At 47.6% G+C, this 18,545-nt stretch overlaps 1 long non-coding RNA gene across 1 annotated transcript; it reads left to right on the top strand.

The window, feature by feature from the left end:
• Positions 1-6,008: 6,008 nt before the first annotated feature.
• On the top strand, positions 6,009-9,290 carry LOC144602803 (uncharacterized). The gene is made up of 3 exons (XR_013548512.1): positions 6,009-6,041; positions 6,925-7,023; positions 9,272-9,290. It is a non-coding gene; the product is annotated as an uncharacterized LOC144602803 (long non-coding RNA).
• The last annotated feature ends 9,255 nt before the right edge of the window (positions 9,291-18,545 follow it).

Below are 18,545 nucleotides of genomic sequence, written 5' to 3'. Positions count from 1 at the left end.
GTGTTGCCCGCGGCAGAAACAGCGGTAGCAGTTGATGAGGTTGGAGGAGGTGCCGTGCACCTGATCCGATGTCTTATTGAAACATATAAGATTATTAAGGATTTGGACACGTTAGAGGCAGGAAACATGTTCCCAATGTTGGGGGAGCCCAGAACAAGGGGCCACAGTTTAAGAATAAGGGGTAGGCCATTTAGAACTGAGACGAGGAAAAACATTTTCAGTCAGAGAGTTGTGAATCTGTGGAATTCTCTGCCTCAGAAGGCAATGGAGGCCAAGTCTCTGAATGCTTTCAAGAGAGAGCTAGATAGAGCTCTTAAAGATAGCGGAGTCAGGGGGTATGCGGGAGAAGGCAGGAACGGGGTACTTATTGTGAATAATCAGCCATGATCACATTGAATGGTGGTGTTGGCTCGAACGCCCGAATGGCCTCCTCCTGCACCTTTTGTCTATTGTCCTTAGTATATTTTACAGCACAAGATGAAGCTGAGATTTATCGGCCGCCTGGCAGCTCGGTGATGTTTCTCGGAATGGGTGAAGAGGTGATGAATACTACTGGGGTACTCAACTGGGACAAAGTGGACATACGTTCAGGGAATCTGACCTCCACGGAATACGTTCTCCACTTCCATGTTAGCGCTACAAAACCTTCCCTGATACAGAAATACATGGGGCGCATCCACTTCATCCCGCTCAATGGCTCACTGGTCTTCAGCAATCTAACTTCCGCAGACACTGGCCTTTACCGACTTTCCATCAATCTACGGACCCGGATCATTCGGCACGTCAGGCTTTGGATCATGGGTAAGTTTCTCGCGCAGGTTGAAGTAAGAATAATGGGAGGCTTGGATAGAAACAACGAAACATGGAAAATAGGTGCAGGAGGAGGCCATTTGGCCCCTCGAGCCAGCACCGCCATTCATTGTGATCATGGCTGATCATCCACAATCAGTGACCCGTGCCTGCCTTCTCCCCATATCCCTTGATTCCGCTAACCCCTAGGGCTCTGTCTATCTCTCTTTTAAATTCATCCAGTGAATTGGCCTCCACTGCCCTCTGTGGCAGAGAATTCCACAAATTCACAACTCTCTGGGGTGAAAGCGTTTTATTTCTCACCCCAGTTTTAAATGGCCTCCCCTTTATTCTTAGACTGTGTGTGGCCCCTGGATAGAGTGGATGCGGAGAGTATTTTTACCACTGGTGGGAGAGTCTTGGACCAGAGGTCAGAACCTCAGAATTTTAGGACGTTCTTTTCAGAAGGAGATGAGGAGGAATTTCTTTTAAGGAAAAGATAAAAACAAATATTCAGGAAAAGCTGTTCCTGAGTTTGTAGGTGTGCGCTTTCAAGCTTCTTTGCCTGCTGCCTGATGGGAGAGGGGAGAAGAGGGAGTGGCCGGGGTGCGACTGGTCCTTGATTATGCTGCTGGCCTTGCCGAGGCAGCGTGAGGTGTAGATGGAGTCAATGGAAGGGAGGTTGGTAGAGGTTTGTGCGATGGTCTGGGCTGCGTCCACAACTCTCTGCGATTTCTCACGGTCTTGGACGGAGCTGTTCCCGAACCAAGCGGTATCTTTTGCCAGATTTATTTTGGAGATACAGCGCGGAAACAGGCTCTTCGGCCCACCGGGTCCGTGCCGACCAGCGATCCCCGCACACTAACACTGTCCTACACCCTCTAGGGACAATTTTAACATTCACCAAGCCAATTAACCCACAAGCCTGATGTAAAATTGTCCCTAGTGTGTGTGAGATAGTGCTGGTGTGTGGGGTGATCGCCGGTGGGCGTGGACTCGGTGGGCCGAAGGGCCTCTTTCGGCGCCATATCTATCAACTAAACCAAACTAAACAAAGTACAAAGTGAATTTTCTTCAACCGTGATACGGCCTTAAGAACAAAATTCTGGTTCAGGCTTAGACTTATTATCGCCACGTAGGCAAGGTTACTGTGAAAAGCTTTCTTTTCCCAGCGATCCCAACAGATCAGATATACCACACATTGATACAATCAGTTCAAACTCAAAAGTAAAACGTGGAGTAAAAGGGGAAGATATAGAGTGCAGAATATAGTTCTCAGCATTGTGGCGCACAGTTCCAGAGACAAAGTCCAATGTCCGCAATGGGGTAGAGGTGAATCGGACAGTAACCTAGCTTATGGAAGGGGCGTTCAGAAGCCTGGTAACAGAGGGGAAGAAGCTGTTCCTGAGTCTGGTGGTGCGCGCTTTCAAGCTTCTGGACAAGTCTTTGATGATGTTGGCTGCTTTCCCGAGGCAGCGTGAAGTGTAGAGGGAGGCGGTGGTGGGGGCGTCTGATCTGTGTGATAGACTGGGCTACATCCACAACTCTCTGTAATTTCTTGCGGTCTTGGGCAGACTGTTCCATCTGCTGCCATCATCTGTCGGCACTGGGCCTGTACTCGCTGGAGTTTAGAAGGATGAGGGGGATTGAAACGTACCGAATAGTGAAAGGCCTGGATAGAGTGGATGTGGAGAGGATGTTTCCACTGGTGGGAGAGTCTAGGACCAGAGGGCACAGCCTCAGAATTAAAGGACGTTCCTTTCAGAAGGAGATGAGAAGGGATTTCTATAGCCAGATGGTGGTGTATCTGTGGAATTCTTTGCCACAGAAGTCAATGGATATTTTTAAGGCGGAGATAAATAGATTCTTGATTGGTACGGGTGTCAGAGGTTATGGGGAGAAGGCAGGAGAATGGGGTTCTGAGGGAGAGATTGATCAGCCAAGATTGAATGGCGGCGTAGACTCGATGGGCCAACTGGCTGAATTCTGCTCCTAACACTTATGACCTTATGAAGTCTATGACAAGCCCATTGCATGTGTAGGAAAGAACTGCAGATGCTGGTTTACACTGAAGATAGACTCAAAATGGTGGAGTAACCCAGCGGGACAGGCAACATCTCTGGAGAGAAGGAATGGGTGAAGTTTCGGTTCGAGACCCTTCTTCAGACATTGTGTCTGGTTTCTCCTGCAGAGAGGGTGTCCAACCCTTCGATACGGAGCAACGGCAGTTCTCCAGGTGCCACCATCCAGCTCGAATGTACCGTTGTGGGAGATGCCCGAAGTTATTGGTGGCAGAAAGACGGAGTGGACATCCCCCATCACTACCTGGCAGAGGGGAACAGAAGCCTAGTTCTCCTAGATGTGACCAGAAAGAACTGTGGCATTTACACTTGTATCATCAGCAATCCTGTCAGCTATGTCCAGGCAGACTACACTCTCACCATTTACGGTAAGCTTGCCCTGCCGATGATACTGTACTTCACACTGGATCATACTGTATTTCAGACTTGATGACACCGTACTTCAGACTTGAGGAAACGGTACTTCAGACTTGATGATACAGTACTTCAGACTTGATGATACCGTACTTCAGACTTGATGATACCGTACTTCAGACTGGATGATACGGTACTCCAGACTTGATGATACGGTACTTCAGACTTGATGACACCGTACTTCAGACTTGATGATACCGTACTTCAGACTTGATGACACCGTACTTCAGACTTGATGATACCGTACTTCAGACTTCATGATAAAATGCGTTCTACGGCGAATCTGTAGAAGTTGGTGAGAGTTGTTGGGGAACATGCCGAACTTCCTAAGCCTTCTAAGGAAGTAGAGGCGTTGGTGTGCCTTCTTGGCCATTGCTTCAATTAGGGTGGATGGCATCATTGAAGCAGAATTAGGCCCTACGGCCCATCAAGTCTACTCCACCATTCAAATAGAGCTCAGAGCGTGGCTAATCTGTGGAATTCTTTGCCACAGAAGGCCATGGAGGCTGTCAATGGATATTTTGTAAGGCAGTGATAGATAGGATTCTGGGTGTCAGGGGTTAAGGGGAGAAGGCAGGAGAATGGGGTTAGGAGGGAGAGATGGATCAGCCGTGGTTGAATGGCGGAGTAGACATGATGGGCCGAATGGCCTAATTCAGCTCCTTTCACTTATGACCTTCTAACACGGTGCCCAGAACTGAACACAATACTCTAAATGCAGCCTCACCCACGTCTCATACAACTGCAACACGACCTCCCAACTTCTAAACTCAATGCTCTGACTGATGAAGGCCAAAGTGCCAAAAGCCTTTCTGATCACCCTATCCACCTATTTTCTCTGGGCATCCCTTTATGATCCTAATATGGAAGTTTTATTTTGCAGGCCTTCAGCAAATGGATATCGTTGTTATTGTGGCATCAATTGTGGGAATAATATTCCCTACTACGTCATTTATTGGACTGCTGGTTCTCTGTATCAGCAGGAAGAAACTGGTGCAAGGTATTTGTTGAATGGGTCTAATTTACTCCTATAAACCAAGGGAACCCAGATCAATTAATCTGATAGTAAGATGCTGGTTGACAAAAACTATACAGAGTAACTCAGCGGGTCAGGCAGCATCTCTGGAGAACGTGGACCGGTGACGCTCTGGGTTTAGTTTCGAGATACAGCGTGGAAACAGGCCCTTTCAGCGCCCACCGGGTCCGCGCCGACCAGCGATCCCCGCACACTAGCACCATCCCACACACACAGGGGACAATTTACACTTTTTACCGAAGCCAATTATTCGACAAACCTGCACGTCTTTGGAGTGTGGGAGGAAACCGGAGATTGCAGAGAAAACCCACGCAGGTCACGGGGAGAACGTGCAAACTCCCTACAGACAGCACCTGTGGTCAGGATCGAACCCGGGTCTATCTTCGGTGTAAACCAGCATCTGCAGGTCCTTCCTACAATGCTGAGGACTATATTCTCTGCTCTGTATCTTCCCCTTTGCTCTCCCTATTCCACTTGAGTTTGGCTTGATTGTGTTTGTGCATAGTAGAGTCTGAAGAACGGTCTCGACCCGAAACGTCACCCATTCCTTCTCTCCAGAGATGCTGCCTGTCCCGCTGAGTTACTCCAGCATTTTGTGTCCATCTTTGGCGTAAACCAACATCTGCAGTTCCTTCCGACACGTTACCTCATTTTTATTGGGTCGTGTGCAAAATACGTGGCAATAATAAACCTCAACTTCAACCTACTTTTGTGTTTATTTCTCCATAGCTCCGCTGAGGCAGCACAAACGATGGGTCCTACTACTGGTTGCCTCGAACACTATCTCTCTTGTCGCCATCTTCATTGCCCTCATTTTCTGGATGGTGATCAGAGGTATGAGCCCACATTATATTTTGTCAGACAGGTCTGTGAGCAAGGAAACAGAAACGTAGAAAATAGGTGCAGGAGGAGGCCATTCGGCCCCTCGAGCCGGCACCACCATTCATTGTGATCATGGCTGATGGTTCACAATCAGTAACCCGTGCCTGCCTTCTCCCCATATCCCTTGATTCCACCAGCCACTAGAGCTCTATCTAACTCTCTCTTAAATCCATCCAGTGAATTGGCCTCCACTACCCTCTGTGGCAGAGAAATCCACAAATCCACAACTCTCTGGGTGAAAAAGTTCCTTCTCACCTCAGTTTTAAATGGCCTCCCCTTTATTCTAAGACTGTGTGTGGCCCCTGATTCTGGACTCGCCCAACATTGGGAACATTTTTCCTGCATCTTGCTTGTCCAGTCCTTTTATAATTTTATATGTTTCTATAAGATCCCCTCTCATCCTTCTAAACCCCAGTGAATACAAGCCTAGTTTTTTCAATCTATTCCTATTCAATCTACTCCTATTTTCTATGTTTCTATGTTTCTATGATTGAACCTCCGTGTCATTACTGTGCATCATTATTGCAGGACCTGCCTCAGTCACTGTGGTTGCTTCCTGCACTGCGTTTGTCCTCCTGCTGTTCAACCTGTCGTTGACCATCACTGTTTGGAAATTGGGCTGCCATTGCATCGCGCGTCTCTTGGACTGCACAGGTAAGGAGGAGGTCGCCCACGGGGTGGAATGCCGCTCTCGGACGGCGGGACCGTTCCCCTAACTCCACTCCGCTCTCTGCACCCGACAGGTGTACGGGCCTGGATGGACGTCTGCGGTATCGTCAGCTCCTTCCTCGTTCTCGTCAGCTCAATCGTCATTCTCCTCGAAGAGACTCAGCAAAGAAGTAAGTTTGGCAACGGCCCGCTGTTACACATCCGGGAACACGGGAAACAGGCCCTTGAACCCACCTTACAAGTAGGGTTGCCAACTGTCCCGGATTAGTTGGGACATCCTGTATATTGGTCTAAATTGGTTTGGCCCGTACAGGACTGCCCTTGTCCCATATTAGGCGCGGGAGGCACTGCAGGACTGGACACTGTAGGCCCGGAGGACACTGTAGGCCCGGAGGACACTGTAGGCCCGGAGGACGCTGCAGGCCTGGACGCTGCAGGCCCGGACGCTGCGGGCCCGGACTCTGCGGGCCCGGACAGTGTAGGCCCGGGGGCCGCTGTAGGCCCGGACACTGTAGGCCCGGACACTGTAGGTCCGGAGGCTCGGGCTCCTCCTAACGGAGGTTGTATTACAACCCGCCTCCCGGCACGGGCGGCCGCCATTGGTGCAGCGGGAGCACGTGGACGCTGGCTGGGTGAGGTCACGTGGGGCGCGGGGCGGTGAAGTCACCTTTTGTCCCTTATTTGGGAGTGAGAAAGTTGGCAACCCTACTTACAAGTCATTAGGTCATAAGTTGTAGGAGTAGAATTAGGTCATTCGGCCCATCAAGTCCACTCCACCATTCAATCATGGCTGATCTATCTCTCCCTCCTAGCCCCATTCTCCCCGTGACCTGCGTGGGTTTTCTCCAGGATCTCCGGTTTCCTCCTTCGATTGTTACTCCTGTATCGGCACATTGTAGATGGCGTGATTGTGATCATGTACAGTCTTTCCGCTGACTGGATAGCAAGCAAGAAAAAGCTTTTCAAAGTATCTCGGTACACCTGACAATGATTCATTAAACAAAACTGAACGCATCAATTTTGCACAATTTACTTATGTATTTTTTATTTCAGGTCAAGGTTGCTACGAAACTATTCTAACCTGGAGCATACTGGCCCCAATTATCATCAGTGTTGTTCTGATCTTCCTTGCTTTTTTCGCAGTATGGCATGGTGAGTATTAAAGATTTAAACATCTTTTTATATAAGGACTACAGTTATGGCTCATAAGCAACAGGAGCAGGATTAGGCCATTCGGCCCATCAACTTCCAAGACGTACAGGTTTGTAGGCTAATTGGCTTGGTAAATGTAAAAATTGTCCCTAGTGGGTGTAGGATAGTGTTAATGTGCGGGGATCGCTGGTCGGCGCGGACCCGGTGGGCCGAAAGGGCCTGTTTCCGCGCTGTATCTCTAAACCAAACTAAACTAAAGTCTACTCCGCCATTCAATCATGGCTGATCTATCTCTCCCTCGTAACCACATTCTCCTGCCTTCTCCCCATAACCCCTGACACCCGCACTAATCAAGAATCTATCCATCTTTGCCTTAAAAATATCCACTGACTTGGCCTCCACAGCCTTCTGTGGCAAAGAATCCCACAGATTCACCGCCCTCTGACTAAAGAAATTCCTCCTCATCTCCTTCCGAAAGGAACGTCCTTTATTCTGAGGCTGTGACCTCATCGTGAAAGATTTTGCCAATAAATCCAGCTCTTGCAACAACTTTAACTTGAAGTGAAAGGATTGGATAGAGTGGATGTGGAGAGGATGTTTACACTAGTGGGAAAGTCTAAGAACAGTCAACGCCTTGGAATTAAAGGACGTTCCTTTCCAAAGGAGATGAGAAGGAATTTCTTTAGCCAGATGGTGGTGAATCTGTGGAATTCTTTGCCACAGAAGGCTGTGGAGGCCATCAGTGGATATTTTCAAGGCAGAGATAGATAGATTCTTGATTACTAAGGGTTTCGGGGGGTGTCATAATACTGACAATGAAACTCACCAGAACAACAGTGAAACTAGTAACTTGACTAGGGGGGGGAGGGATGGAGAGAGAGGGAAAGCAAGGGTTACTTGAAGTTGGAGAAGTCAATGTTCATACCGCTGGGTGTAAGCTGCCAAAGCGAAATACAAGGTGCTGTACCTGCAATTTGCGCTGGGCCTCACTCTGACAGTGGAGGAGGCCCAGGACAGAGAGGTCAGTGTGGGAGTGGGAGGGGGAGTTGAAGTGTTTGGCAACCGGGAGATCAGGTAGGTCCAGGCGGACTGAGCGGAGGTGTTCAGCGAAACGATCGCCGAGCCTGCACTTGGACTCACCAATATACAGGAGTCCACATCTTGAACAACGGATACAAAAGATGAGGTTGGAGGAGTTGCAGGTGAACCTCTGCTTCACACTATATACCTATTCTCCTGGATCCAATACTGCAAGAACTACGTGTGTCGGAAGGAACTGCAGATGCTGGTTTAAACTGAACAGAGACGCCAAAAACATGGAGTAACTCAGCGGGTTTGGCAGCATCTCTGGAGAGAAGGAATGCGCGACGTTTCGGTTCGAGACCCTTCTTCAGACGAAGGGTCCTTCAGAAGAAGTCTCACCCTGAAACGTCGCCCATTCCTTCCCTCCAGAGATGCTGCCTGTCCCACTGAGTTACTCCAGCACTTTGTGTCCATCTGCAAGAACTATATACCTGTACTCCAAGATCCCTCTGCTCTGCAACGCTCCTTAACTAGAGATGGTCTGGGGTTCAATGTCAAGAAGGGTCCTGACCTGAAAGGTTGTCTGTCCATTTGATAAAGGCCAAAGGTCATCTTCACCATCATGCCCACCTGTAATGCCACTATCAGGGAATTATGTACTTGAACCTCTGGCTCCATCTATTCTACAACAATCCCCTCGTTCTACTGTTCCTACCGTTCTCTGTGGAAGTCCTACACTGGTTCAAAGTTCCCTGGGAGAACACAAACTAAGTGGACTAAACGCAATAGTCATCATAAGGTCATAAGTGATCGGAGCAGAATTAGGCCATTAGGCCCATCAAGCCCACTCCGCCATTCAATCATGGCTGATCTATCTCTCCTTCCTAATCCCATTTTCCTGCCTTCTCCCCATAACCCCTGACAACACCCGCACGAATCAAGAATCTACCTGTCTCTGATTTAAAGATATCCACTGACTTGTCCTCCACAGAACTTCTGTGGCAAAGAATTCCACAGATTCACCACCTTCTGACTAAAGAAATTCCTCCTCATCTCATTCCTAAAGGAACGTCCTTTAATTCTGAGACTACGACCACCAGTCCTGGACTCTCCCACATCTAGTTTCCATGAGTGGAAAAAAGTCAATCTCAGATATTTGTTAAATGATTGAAGAAAAGATAAGCCATACAAGGTGAAAGAATTAACAAACTTTTTTTCTTTACAGTTGGAAACAAAGACACCACCAACAATGTAAATAATGAAGAGGAGCAACCGGTAATTAACTGCTGTTACTCAATAGAACATGGAACATAGAACTGTACAGCACAGGCCCTTCGGCCCTAGGGTTGCCAACTTCCTCACTCCCAAATAAGGGACAAGGTGATGTCACCGCCCTGCGCCCCACGTGAACTCACCCAGCCAGCGGCCATGTACACCTGCTCCACCAATGGCGGCCGCCCGGGCAGGGAGGTGGGTTGCTACGCAACCTCTGTTAGGCGGCGCTCGGGCTTCCGGACCTACACTGTCCGGGCCCACACTGTCCGGGCCCACACTGTCCGGGCCCACACTGTCCGGGCCGACAGTGTCCGGGCCGACACTGTCCGGGCCCACAGCGTCCGGGCCTACACCGTCCGGGCCTAAAGCGCCCCCTGGGCCTAATACGGGACAAGGGCAGTCCCACACAGGAAAACCAGTTTAGCCGAAAATACGGGATGTCCCGGCTAATATGGGACAGTTGGCAACCCTATTCGACCCACAATATCCATGCTGAACATGGTGCCACTTAAACTGAAGTGAAACTGATCTGTTCTGCCTGCATGTGATCCTTATCCCTCCATTCCCTGCACTTCCATGTGCCTATCCAAAAGCCGCTTAAACGCCACTATCGTATCTGCCTCCACCACCACCCCTGGCAGCACGTTCCAGGTCCCCACCACCCTCTGTGTAAAACACTTGTCCCACACATCTCCATTAAACTTTCCCCCCTCTCACCTTAAAGCCATGGCCTCTAGTGGTGGACATTTCTGGGGAAAAAAGGTTCTGACCGTCTACCCAATCTATCCACGCCTCGCATAATTTTATACCACTTGTATCGAGTCCCCTCAACCTCCAGCATTCCAGAGAAAATGATGTAGGTATTTACCTTACGGTCTAATGCTGATTTAATATGAGCGGAGAATGTCACACGTTTACAGAGCAAAATGTTCCTGATGTTGGGGGAGTCCAGAACCAGGGGTCACACAGTTTAAGAATAAGGGTCGGCCATTTAGAACTGAGATGAGGAAAAACCTTTTCACCCAGAGAGTTGTGAATCTGTGGAATTCTCTCCCACAGAAGGCAGTGGAGGCCAATTCACTGGATGTTTTCAAGAGAGAGTTAGATATAGCCCTCTGGGCTAACGGAATCAAGGGATATGGGGGGAAAGCAAGAACGGGGTACTGATTTTGGTTGATCAGCCATGATCATATTGAATGGCGGTGCTGGCTGGAAGGGCTGAATGGCTTACTCCTGCACCTATTTTCTATGTTTCTAAAGCTTTAGTGGGCTTTTAATCTAAGCTATTGACCAATACAAGGGTACAGTTATGTGCAGGAAGGAACTGCAGATGCTGGTTTACACCGAAGATAGACACAAAATGCTGGAGTAACTCAGCGGGACAGGCAGCATCTCTGGAGAGAAGGAATGGGTGACGTTTCGGTTTGAGACTACCTCAGACTGAGAGTCAGGGCAGAGGGAGACACAGAGAGAAGGAAGGTTAAGGTGTGAAAATGAGACATCAAAAGAGATGTGGTTCAAGGAAAATGTGGAATAGATCATTGTTAGCTGGGAGAAGGTGACAACAAAGAAAACAGCATCAAAATTGCTCTCCCTCTCTCTCCATCCCTCCCCCTCCCCTTTCCTAGTTCTCCGACCAGTCTGACTGTCCCCCGATTACATTTTATCTCTGTTTGCTTTGGCAAGATTTCGGACAGAACCCACGCGGGTCACGGGAAGTACGTACAAACTCCATACAGACAGCACCCGTATTTGGGATGGAACCCGGGTCTCTGGCGCTGCAAGCGCTGTGAGGCGGCAACTCTACCGCTACAGCACCGTGCCGCCCAAAGTGGTGGAGCAACTTGACACGGTGGTGCAGCGAATGCAGCGCCGGAGACTTGGGTTCCATCCCGACTACGGGTGCTTCTATACGGAGTTTGTACATTCTCCCCGTGACCTGCGTGGGTTTTCTCCGAGATCTCCAGATTCCTCCCACACTCCAAAGACGTGCAGGTTTGTAGGTTAATTGGCTGGTAAATGCCTTGGTAAATACGCTTGGGGAGCCTACAGCCCAGCGGTATGAACATTGACTTCTCCAACTTTAGATAGTTCGTCTGTCCCTCTCTTCCCCTCCCCCTTCCCAGTTCTCCCTCTGTCTTCCTGTCTCCACCTATATCCTTTCTTTGTCCCGCCCCCTCCCCTGACATCAGTCTGAAGAAGGGTCTTGACCCGAAACGTCACCCATTCCCTCTCTCCTGAGATGCTGCCTGACCCGCTGATTACTCCAGCATCTTGTGATACCTTCGATTTGTACCAGCATCTGCAGTTATGTTCCTACATAAAAATTGTCCCTAGTCGGTGTAGGATGGTGTTAGTGTGCGGGGATCGCTGGTCGGCGCGGCCCGGTGGGCCGAAGGGCCTGTTTCCGCGCTGTGTCTCTAAAGTTTGTGTGGTGATATCCCGTCGTTGCATGTTACAAGTGCATTGTATTTATTTCAGGAGGAGATTCAATTGAACAACATCAACACTGAACACGCAGCCTCTGAAGATGAGGGTGGCAAACTGAAATCATCGAGCCTTCGTGATGCTGAGAACGGATCTGCTGATCGCTCTCTCCACTGAGAAACACAGAGCCATTACAACAATCGCTGGTGCTTCCAATGGATCTTTGATGGCTTCCCGCTGCTATTGAAACGTGTTTACTTTAGTTTAGTTTAGTTTAGTTTGATGTCATAGAGACTTAGAGTGATACAGTGTACAAACAGGCCCTTTGGCCCACCTTGCCTACACCGGCCAATATGTCCCAGCTACACTAGTCCCAGCTGCCTGCATTTGGCCCATATCCCTCCAACCCTGTCCAATCCATGTACCTGTCCAACTGCTTCTTAAACATTGGGATAGTCCCATCCTCAATAGACAATAGGTGCTGGAGTAGGCCATTCGGCCCTTCGAGCCAGCACCGCCATCCAATATGATCATGGCTGATCATTCTCAATCAGTACCCCGTTCCTGCCTTCTCCCCATACCCCCTGACTCCACTATCTTTAAGAGCTCTATCTAGCTCTCTCTTGAAAGCATCCAGAGAATTGGCCTCGACTGCCTTCTGAGGCAGAGAATTCCACAGATTCACAACTCTCTGATTGAAAAAGTTTTTCCTCATCTCCGTTCTAAATGGCCTACCCCTTATTCTTAAACTGTGTGACCCTGGTTCTGGACTCCCCTAACATTGGGAACGTTTCCTGCCTCTAACGTGTCCAATCCCTTAATAATCTTATATGTTTCAATAAGATCCCCTCTCATCCTTCTAAACCCCTCTCAACTACCTCCTCTGGCAGCTCGTTCCTTACACCCACCACCATTTGTGTGAAAAATTAACCCCACTGGGTCCTATTAAATCTCACCTTAAACCTATGGCCTTTAGACTTTAGACTTTAAATTATAAAGTTTATTGTCCCGTGTACCGAGGTAGTGAAAAGCTTTTGTTGCTTACTAACCAGTCAGAGGAAAGACAACACCTGGTTGCAATCGAGCCGTCCATAGTGTACAGATACAGGGAATAACGTGAATAGCGTTAAGTGCAAGATAAATCCAGTAAAGTTCGATCAAGGATAGTCCGAGGGTCACGAATGAGGTAGATAGTAGTTCAGCACTGCTCTCTGGTTGTGGTGGGATGGTTCAGTTGCCTGATAACAGCCGGGAAGAAACTGTCCCTGAACCTGGAGGTGTGCGTTTTCACACTTCTGTACCTCTTGCCCGATGGGAGAGGGGAGAAGAGGGAGTGGCCGGGGGTGAAACTGGTCCTTGATCATGCATCAAGGACATTTAAGGCACCAGTGTATTCACCCGATCTATTTTCCCCGGGACCTGCATCTATTGTCTATTGTCTATTGCTCTTGTTCCCTCCCACTCTCCAAAGACGTGCAGGTTTGTCGGTTAAGTGGCTGCGGTAAAAATTGTCCGTGTGGGATAGTGTTGGTGTGCGGAGATCGCTGGTCGGCTTGGACTCGGTGGGAGTAAGGGCCTGTTTACGTGCTGTATATCTAAAATCTAAACTCTAAACTCTAATCAGTGTCTGCAGCATTATGGTGTCAATATTCTAAATGACATCTTTTTAACTAAAGAAATATGTAATTTTTTATGCTTCATGTTATTTATACTTAAATATTAATTAAATTTAAATAACACATTCAATGTATTGTTAATATTATTTATTATCGTACTTGGTGTGTAGGGAATGGATGTGAAAATGGGATAACATAGAAACATAGAACAAAGGTGCAGGAGTAGGCCATTCGGCCCTTCGAGCCAGCACCGCCATTTAATATGATCATCCAAAATGAGTACCACGTTCCTGCTTTCTCCCCACATCCCTTGATTCCATTAGCCCTAAAACCTAAATCTAACACTCTTGAAAACATCCAGTGAATTGGCCTCCACTACCTTCTGTGGCAGAGAATTCCACATATTCACAACTCTCTGGGTGAAAAAGTTTTTCCTCATCTCAGTCCTAAATGGCCAACCCCTTATTCTTAAACTGTGACCCTTTATTCTGGACTCCTCCAACATTGGGAACATTTTTCCTGCATCTAGCCTGTCCAATCCCTTAAGAATTTTATATGTTTCTGTAAGATCCCCTCTCATCCTTCTAAATTCCAGTGAATATAAGCCCAGTCGTTCCATTCTTTCATCATATTTCAGTCCAGCCATCCCGCGGATTAACCTGGTGAACCTACGCTGCACACCATCAATAGCAAGAACTAGTGTGAACGGTGATTGATGGTCGGCGTGGACTCAGTGGGCCGAAGGTCCTTTTTCCATGCCGTATAGCTAAAACTAAAAAAACTAAAAGCCAAGCCTCGGGCAGATATATACTTACTGAATTAATCTGAGCTTTGGTCAACATTCAAATTAATAACATTGTTTAAAATGAAATATGACGTTGCAAATGGAAAACTATTAAGGTCACAAGTGATAGGAGCAGAAATAGGCCATTCGAACCATCAAGTCTACTCCGCCATTCAATCTCCCCCTCCTAACCCCATTCTCCTGCCTTCTCCCCATAACCCCTGTCACCCACACTAATCACGAATCTATCTATCCCTGCCTTAAAAATATCCACTGACTTGGCCTCCACAGCCCTCTGTGGCAATGAATTCTACAGATTCACCGTCCTCTGACTAAAGAAATTCCTCCTCATCTTCTTAAAGGAACGTCTTTAATTCTGAAGCTATGAGTTCTGACCCTAGACTCTCCCACTAGTGGAAACATCCTCTCCGCATCCACTGTACAATGGAGGACCCGGCGTGGGGGGGACCACCTTGAGGGAGGGTGAAGAAGTGTGTGGGAGGAAACCGGAGATCTCGGAGAAAACCCACGCAGGTCACGGTGGAGCAGTGGTAGAATTGCTGCCTTACAGCGAATGCAGCGCCGGAGACCCGGGTTCGATCCCGGCTACGGGTGCTGTCTGTGCGGACTTTGTACGTTCTCCCCCCGTGACTTGCGTGGGTTTTCTCCGAGATCTCCGGTTTCCTCCCACACTCCAAAGACGTACAGGTTTGTAGGTTAATTGGCTTGGTATATGTAAAATGGTATCTACAACACACAATGCCTCAGAAAAGCCACCAGCATTCACAAAGACTCCTCACACCCCTGCAACAGTCTGTTCGAACTTCTACCATCGGGCAGACGATACAAGGCCTTCTACGCCCGCACCTCCAGACTCAGGAACAGCTTCATCCCCAGGGCCATAGCTGTTATGAACCGGTCCTGCTGAGCCGGATGGTCACATCGCACAGTGTGCCGGCACAGATCTACTTGCACTTTATTCTGTTTTAAAACTGTTTCTAATTTTGTTTCATTGGGTTGTCTAAATTTATACAGCTTAGCTAATTAATTCATTGCATCGTATGGAAGGCACATTCCCAATTTCGTCGTACCCCTCTACAATGACAATAAAGATATATTGTATTGTATTGTACTGTATTGTATTGTAATAAATGTCCCCAGTGTGTGTAGGATAGTGTTAATGTGTGTGGGGATCGCTGGTCGGCACGGACCCGGTGGGCTGAAGGGCCTGTTTCTGCACTGTATTTCTAAACTAAACTAAAAACTAAACTAAACAGTCAGAGAGGGAGGTTCCCCGATCGGCTGATTATTGGTTCGGGATAGCGTGATCACAACAGGGATCCTCCTCCACTGTCAGAGTGAGGCCCAGCACAAATTGGAAGAACAGCACCTCATATTTCACTTGGGCAGCTTACACCCCAGCGGTATGAACATTGATTTCTCTAACTTCAGGTACCCCTTGCTTTCCCTCTCTCCCTCCCCCATCCTAGTTCCACTGTCCTCCTGATTAAATATTACTGATTGTGTGCCTCGTCATCACCTTCTCCTCAGCTCACGACGATCCATTCCACATTTCCCCATGAATTTCGTCCCCTTTTCATCTCTCTTTTTCACTCCTTACCCTTCCAAATCTCCGTGCCTCCCTCTACCCCCCCCCCCCCCCCCACCGACTCTCAGTCTGAAGAAAAGGTTCCCGACCCTAAACGTCACCCGTTCCTTCTCTCCAGAGACACTGCCCGTCCCGCCGAGTTACTCCAGCACGTCTGTGTCTGTCTTCGGTGTACACCAGCACCTGCGGTTCCTTCCTACACGTGACTCTAAATGAGAACGTTTGCAATTTTGTCGGCACCAGAAACTTGGCGACACTTTTGTGTACTTTGTGTATTGAGTGCGAAAACTAAGAACTGGGTGGCACAGCGGTAGAGTTGCCGCCTTAGAGCGCTTGCAGCGCCAGAGACCCGGGTTCGATCCCGATCACGAGTGCTGTCTGTACGGAGTTTGTACGTTCTCCCCGTGACCTGCGTGGGTTTTCTCCGAGATCTTCGGTTTCCTCCCACACTCCAAAGACGCGCAGGTTTGTAGGTTAATTGGCTTGGTAGAAGTGTAAATTGTCCCCAGTGTGAAAAGGATAGTAGGTAATGGTCGGCCCAGACTCGGTAGGCCGAAGGGCTTGTTTCCGCGCTGTATCACTAAACTAAACTAAACTACACGGTACCTCGGTATATGTGACTTATCATTAAATCAGTGCACGGGTCAGTCAGGTTTGTGATATTTTTGTGTTTAATATCTTGTTCAGCCAGTTAACAGAATTGAATTGAATTGAATACATTTTATTCGCCAACTATATACACATACAAAAAAATTCCCTTGGTGCTTTGCTTGCAAGTAACACATGACACACAGTAAACAATTAAGAATGAAACAATTTAAACATGTGAATCTATGTGGATCTCTAAATGGAATAAAATAGTGCAAAAGGAGGCTACAAACTGTGGAGTTATACGTCACAAGAGGAAGGTTGACAGATTTCACAGAGGTTTCAGAAAGCAGACTGCTGGGGTGGAATGCATCCTTGACAAGGACTGTAACATCGTTAGGAAGGGTCTCGACCCGAAACGTTAGTTTGGTTTAGTTTATATAAGTGAAACAGTGCCAACAGGTCCTCTTCATAATAAGAGGAGTTGCGTATAAGAGCAAAGAGGTCCTTCTGCAGTTGTACAGGGCCCTAGTGAGACCGCACCTGGAGTACTGTGAGCAGTTTTGGTCTCCCAATTTGAGGAAGGATATTCTTGCTATTGAGGGCGTGCAGCGTAGGTTTACTAGGTTAATTCCCGGAATGGCGGGACTGTCATATTTTGAAAGACTGGAGCGACTAGGCATGTATACACTGGAATTTAGAAGGATGAGAGGGGATCTTATCGAAACATATAAGATTATTAAATGTGTTGGACACGTTAGAGGCAGTAAACATGTTCCCAATGTTGGGGGAGTCCAGAACCAGGGGCCACAGTTTTAGAATAACGGGTTGGCCATTTAGAATGGAGACGAGGAAAAACGTTTTAATTCAGAGAGTTGTAAATCTGTGGAATTCTCTGCCTCAGAAGGCAGTGGAGGCCAATTCTCTGAATGCATTCAAGAGAGAGCTAGATAGAGCTCTTAAAGATAGTGTCATGGTTACCGGTGTTCGAAATGAAGCAGATGACACGGAGAATTCTTCAAGAAGTTAAATGCCTTTATTTGCAAACAACGGCTGGAACAATCAGGATGTCAACCATCTGACTGCCCACTTAGTACACCGGGCAGCCTATTTTTAGAGGATCATTCTAAACCTTATCTCCTTTGCATTTCCTCATACCCACACTCCTTTCTTCAGTCCTTTATTGCTTTGTAGTACCTGTTTGTCCCGCCACCATTAAATCCCATTTAGTAATATATCCTTATCTCAATGCTCACATCCCTTCATATTTCGCCTCCCTTATTTCCTGCTAGTTCATCCCTCACATCCATCCATCACCCCAAGGCCTATGTTTTTCCTTATCTCTTCTCTTGCCACCATTAAATCCTATTCATTGATGAATGTCTGCATCTCTTCGGATTCTGCTACCCTTATCATCTAGGCTAAAGCAAAGGTAAAGGCTAAAGCAAAGGAGTGTTATGTTACAGAGACGTGTCAAGGGTAAGGAATGTCTAGAGCGCCTTAATTAGTTACAGAGAGGCGCCTAATGCCTAAGTAGTTACAAACCTTAAACAACAATGTATAAAATAATATCGTAACAATGTCTAATGTATAAAATAATATCAAGTAATATCATGCATAAAATAATATCATATTATCTCCCATAATAGCGGAGTCAGGGGGTATGGGGAGAAGGCAGGAATGGGGTACTGATTGAGAATGATCAGCCATGATCACATTGAATGGTGGTGCTGGCTCGAAGGGCCGAATGGCCTATTCCTGCACCTATTGTCTTTTGTCTAAAAAACAGGCCCTTCGGCCCATTGAATCTGCACTAGCTCCTGCTTAGCCTGAAGAAGGGTCTCGACCCGAAACGTCGCCCGTTCCTTCTACCCAGAGTTGCTGCCTGTCCCGCTGAGTTACTCCAGCATTTGGTGTCTACCTTTGATTTTAAACCAACACCTGTAGTTCCTTCCTACACAATGTAATACAGTAGCTGTTCAATTTTCAGTGTATATATTTGATACTCACGAATATCTATTTCACGATGTGCTCGGGTGGTGGGTTTGGTGTATTGTTTTTGCATTGCACATATTATTCATGTAAACTAGAATTTTTACATGAAAACTTTTAAATTTTTAGATTTTTTAAAAAAAAATTTAAAAAGAAGGCAGGCTGCTGGAGGAACTCAGCGGGTCGGGCAGCATCTGTGGAGGAAGGG

This window comes from Rhinoraja longicauda, chromosome 19 (assembly GCF_053455715.1).
Source record: "Rhinoraja longicauda isolate Sanriku21f chromosome 19, sRhiLon1.1, whole genome shotgun sequence".
In the NCBI taxonomy this organism is placed as follows: domain Eukaryota; kingdom Metazoa; phylum Chordata; class Chondrichthyes; order Rajiformes; family Arhynchobatidae; genus Rhinoraja; species Rhinoraja longicauda.
Note: the sequence above shows the minus strand (reverse complement) of the source record. Positions and strands in the feature narration are given on the sequence as shown.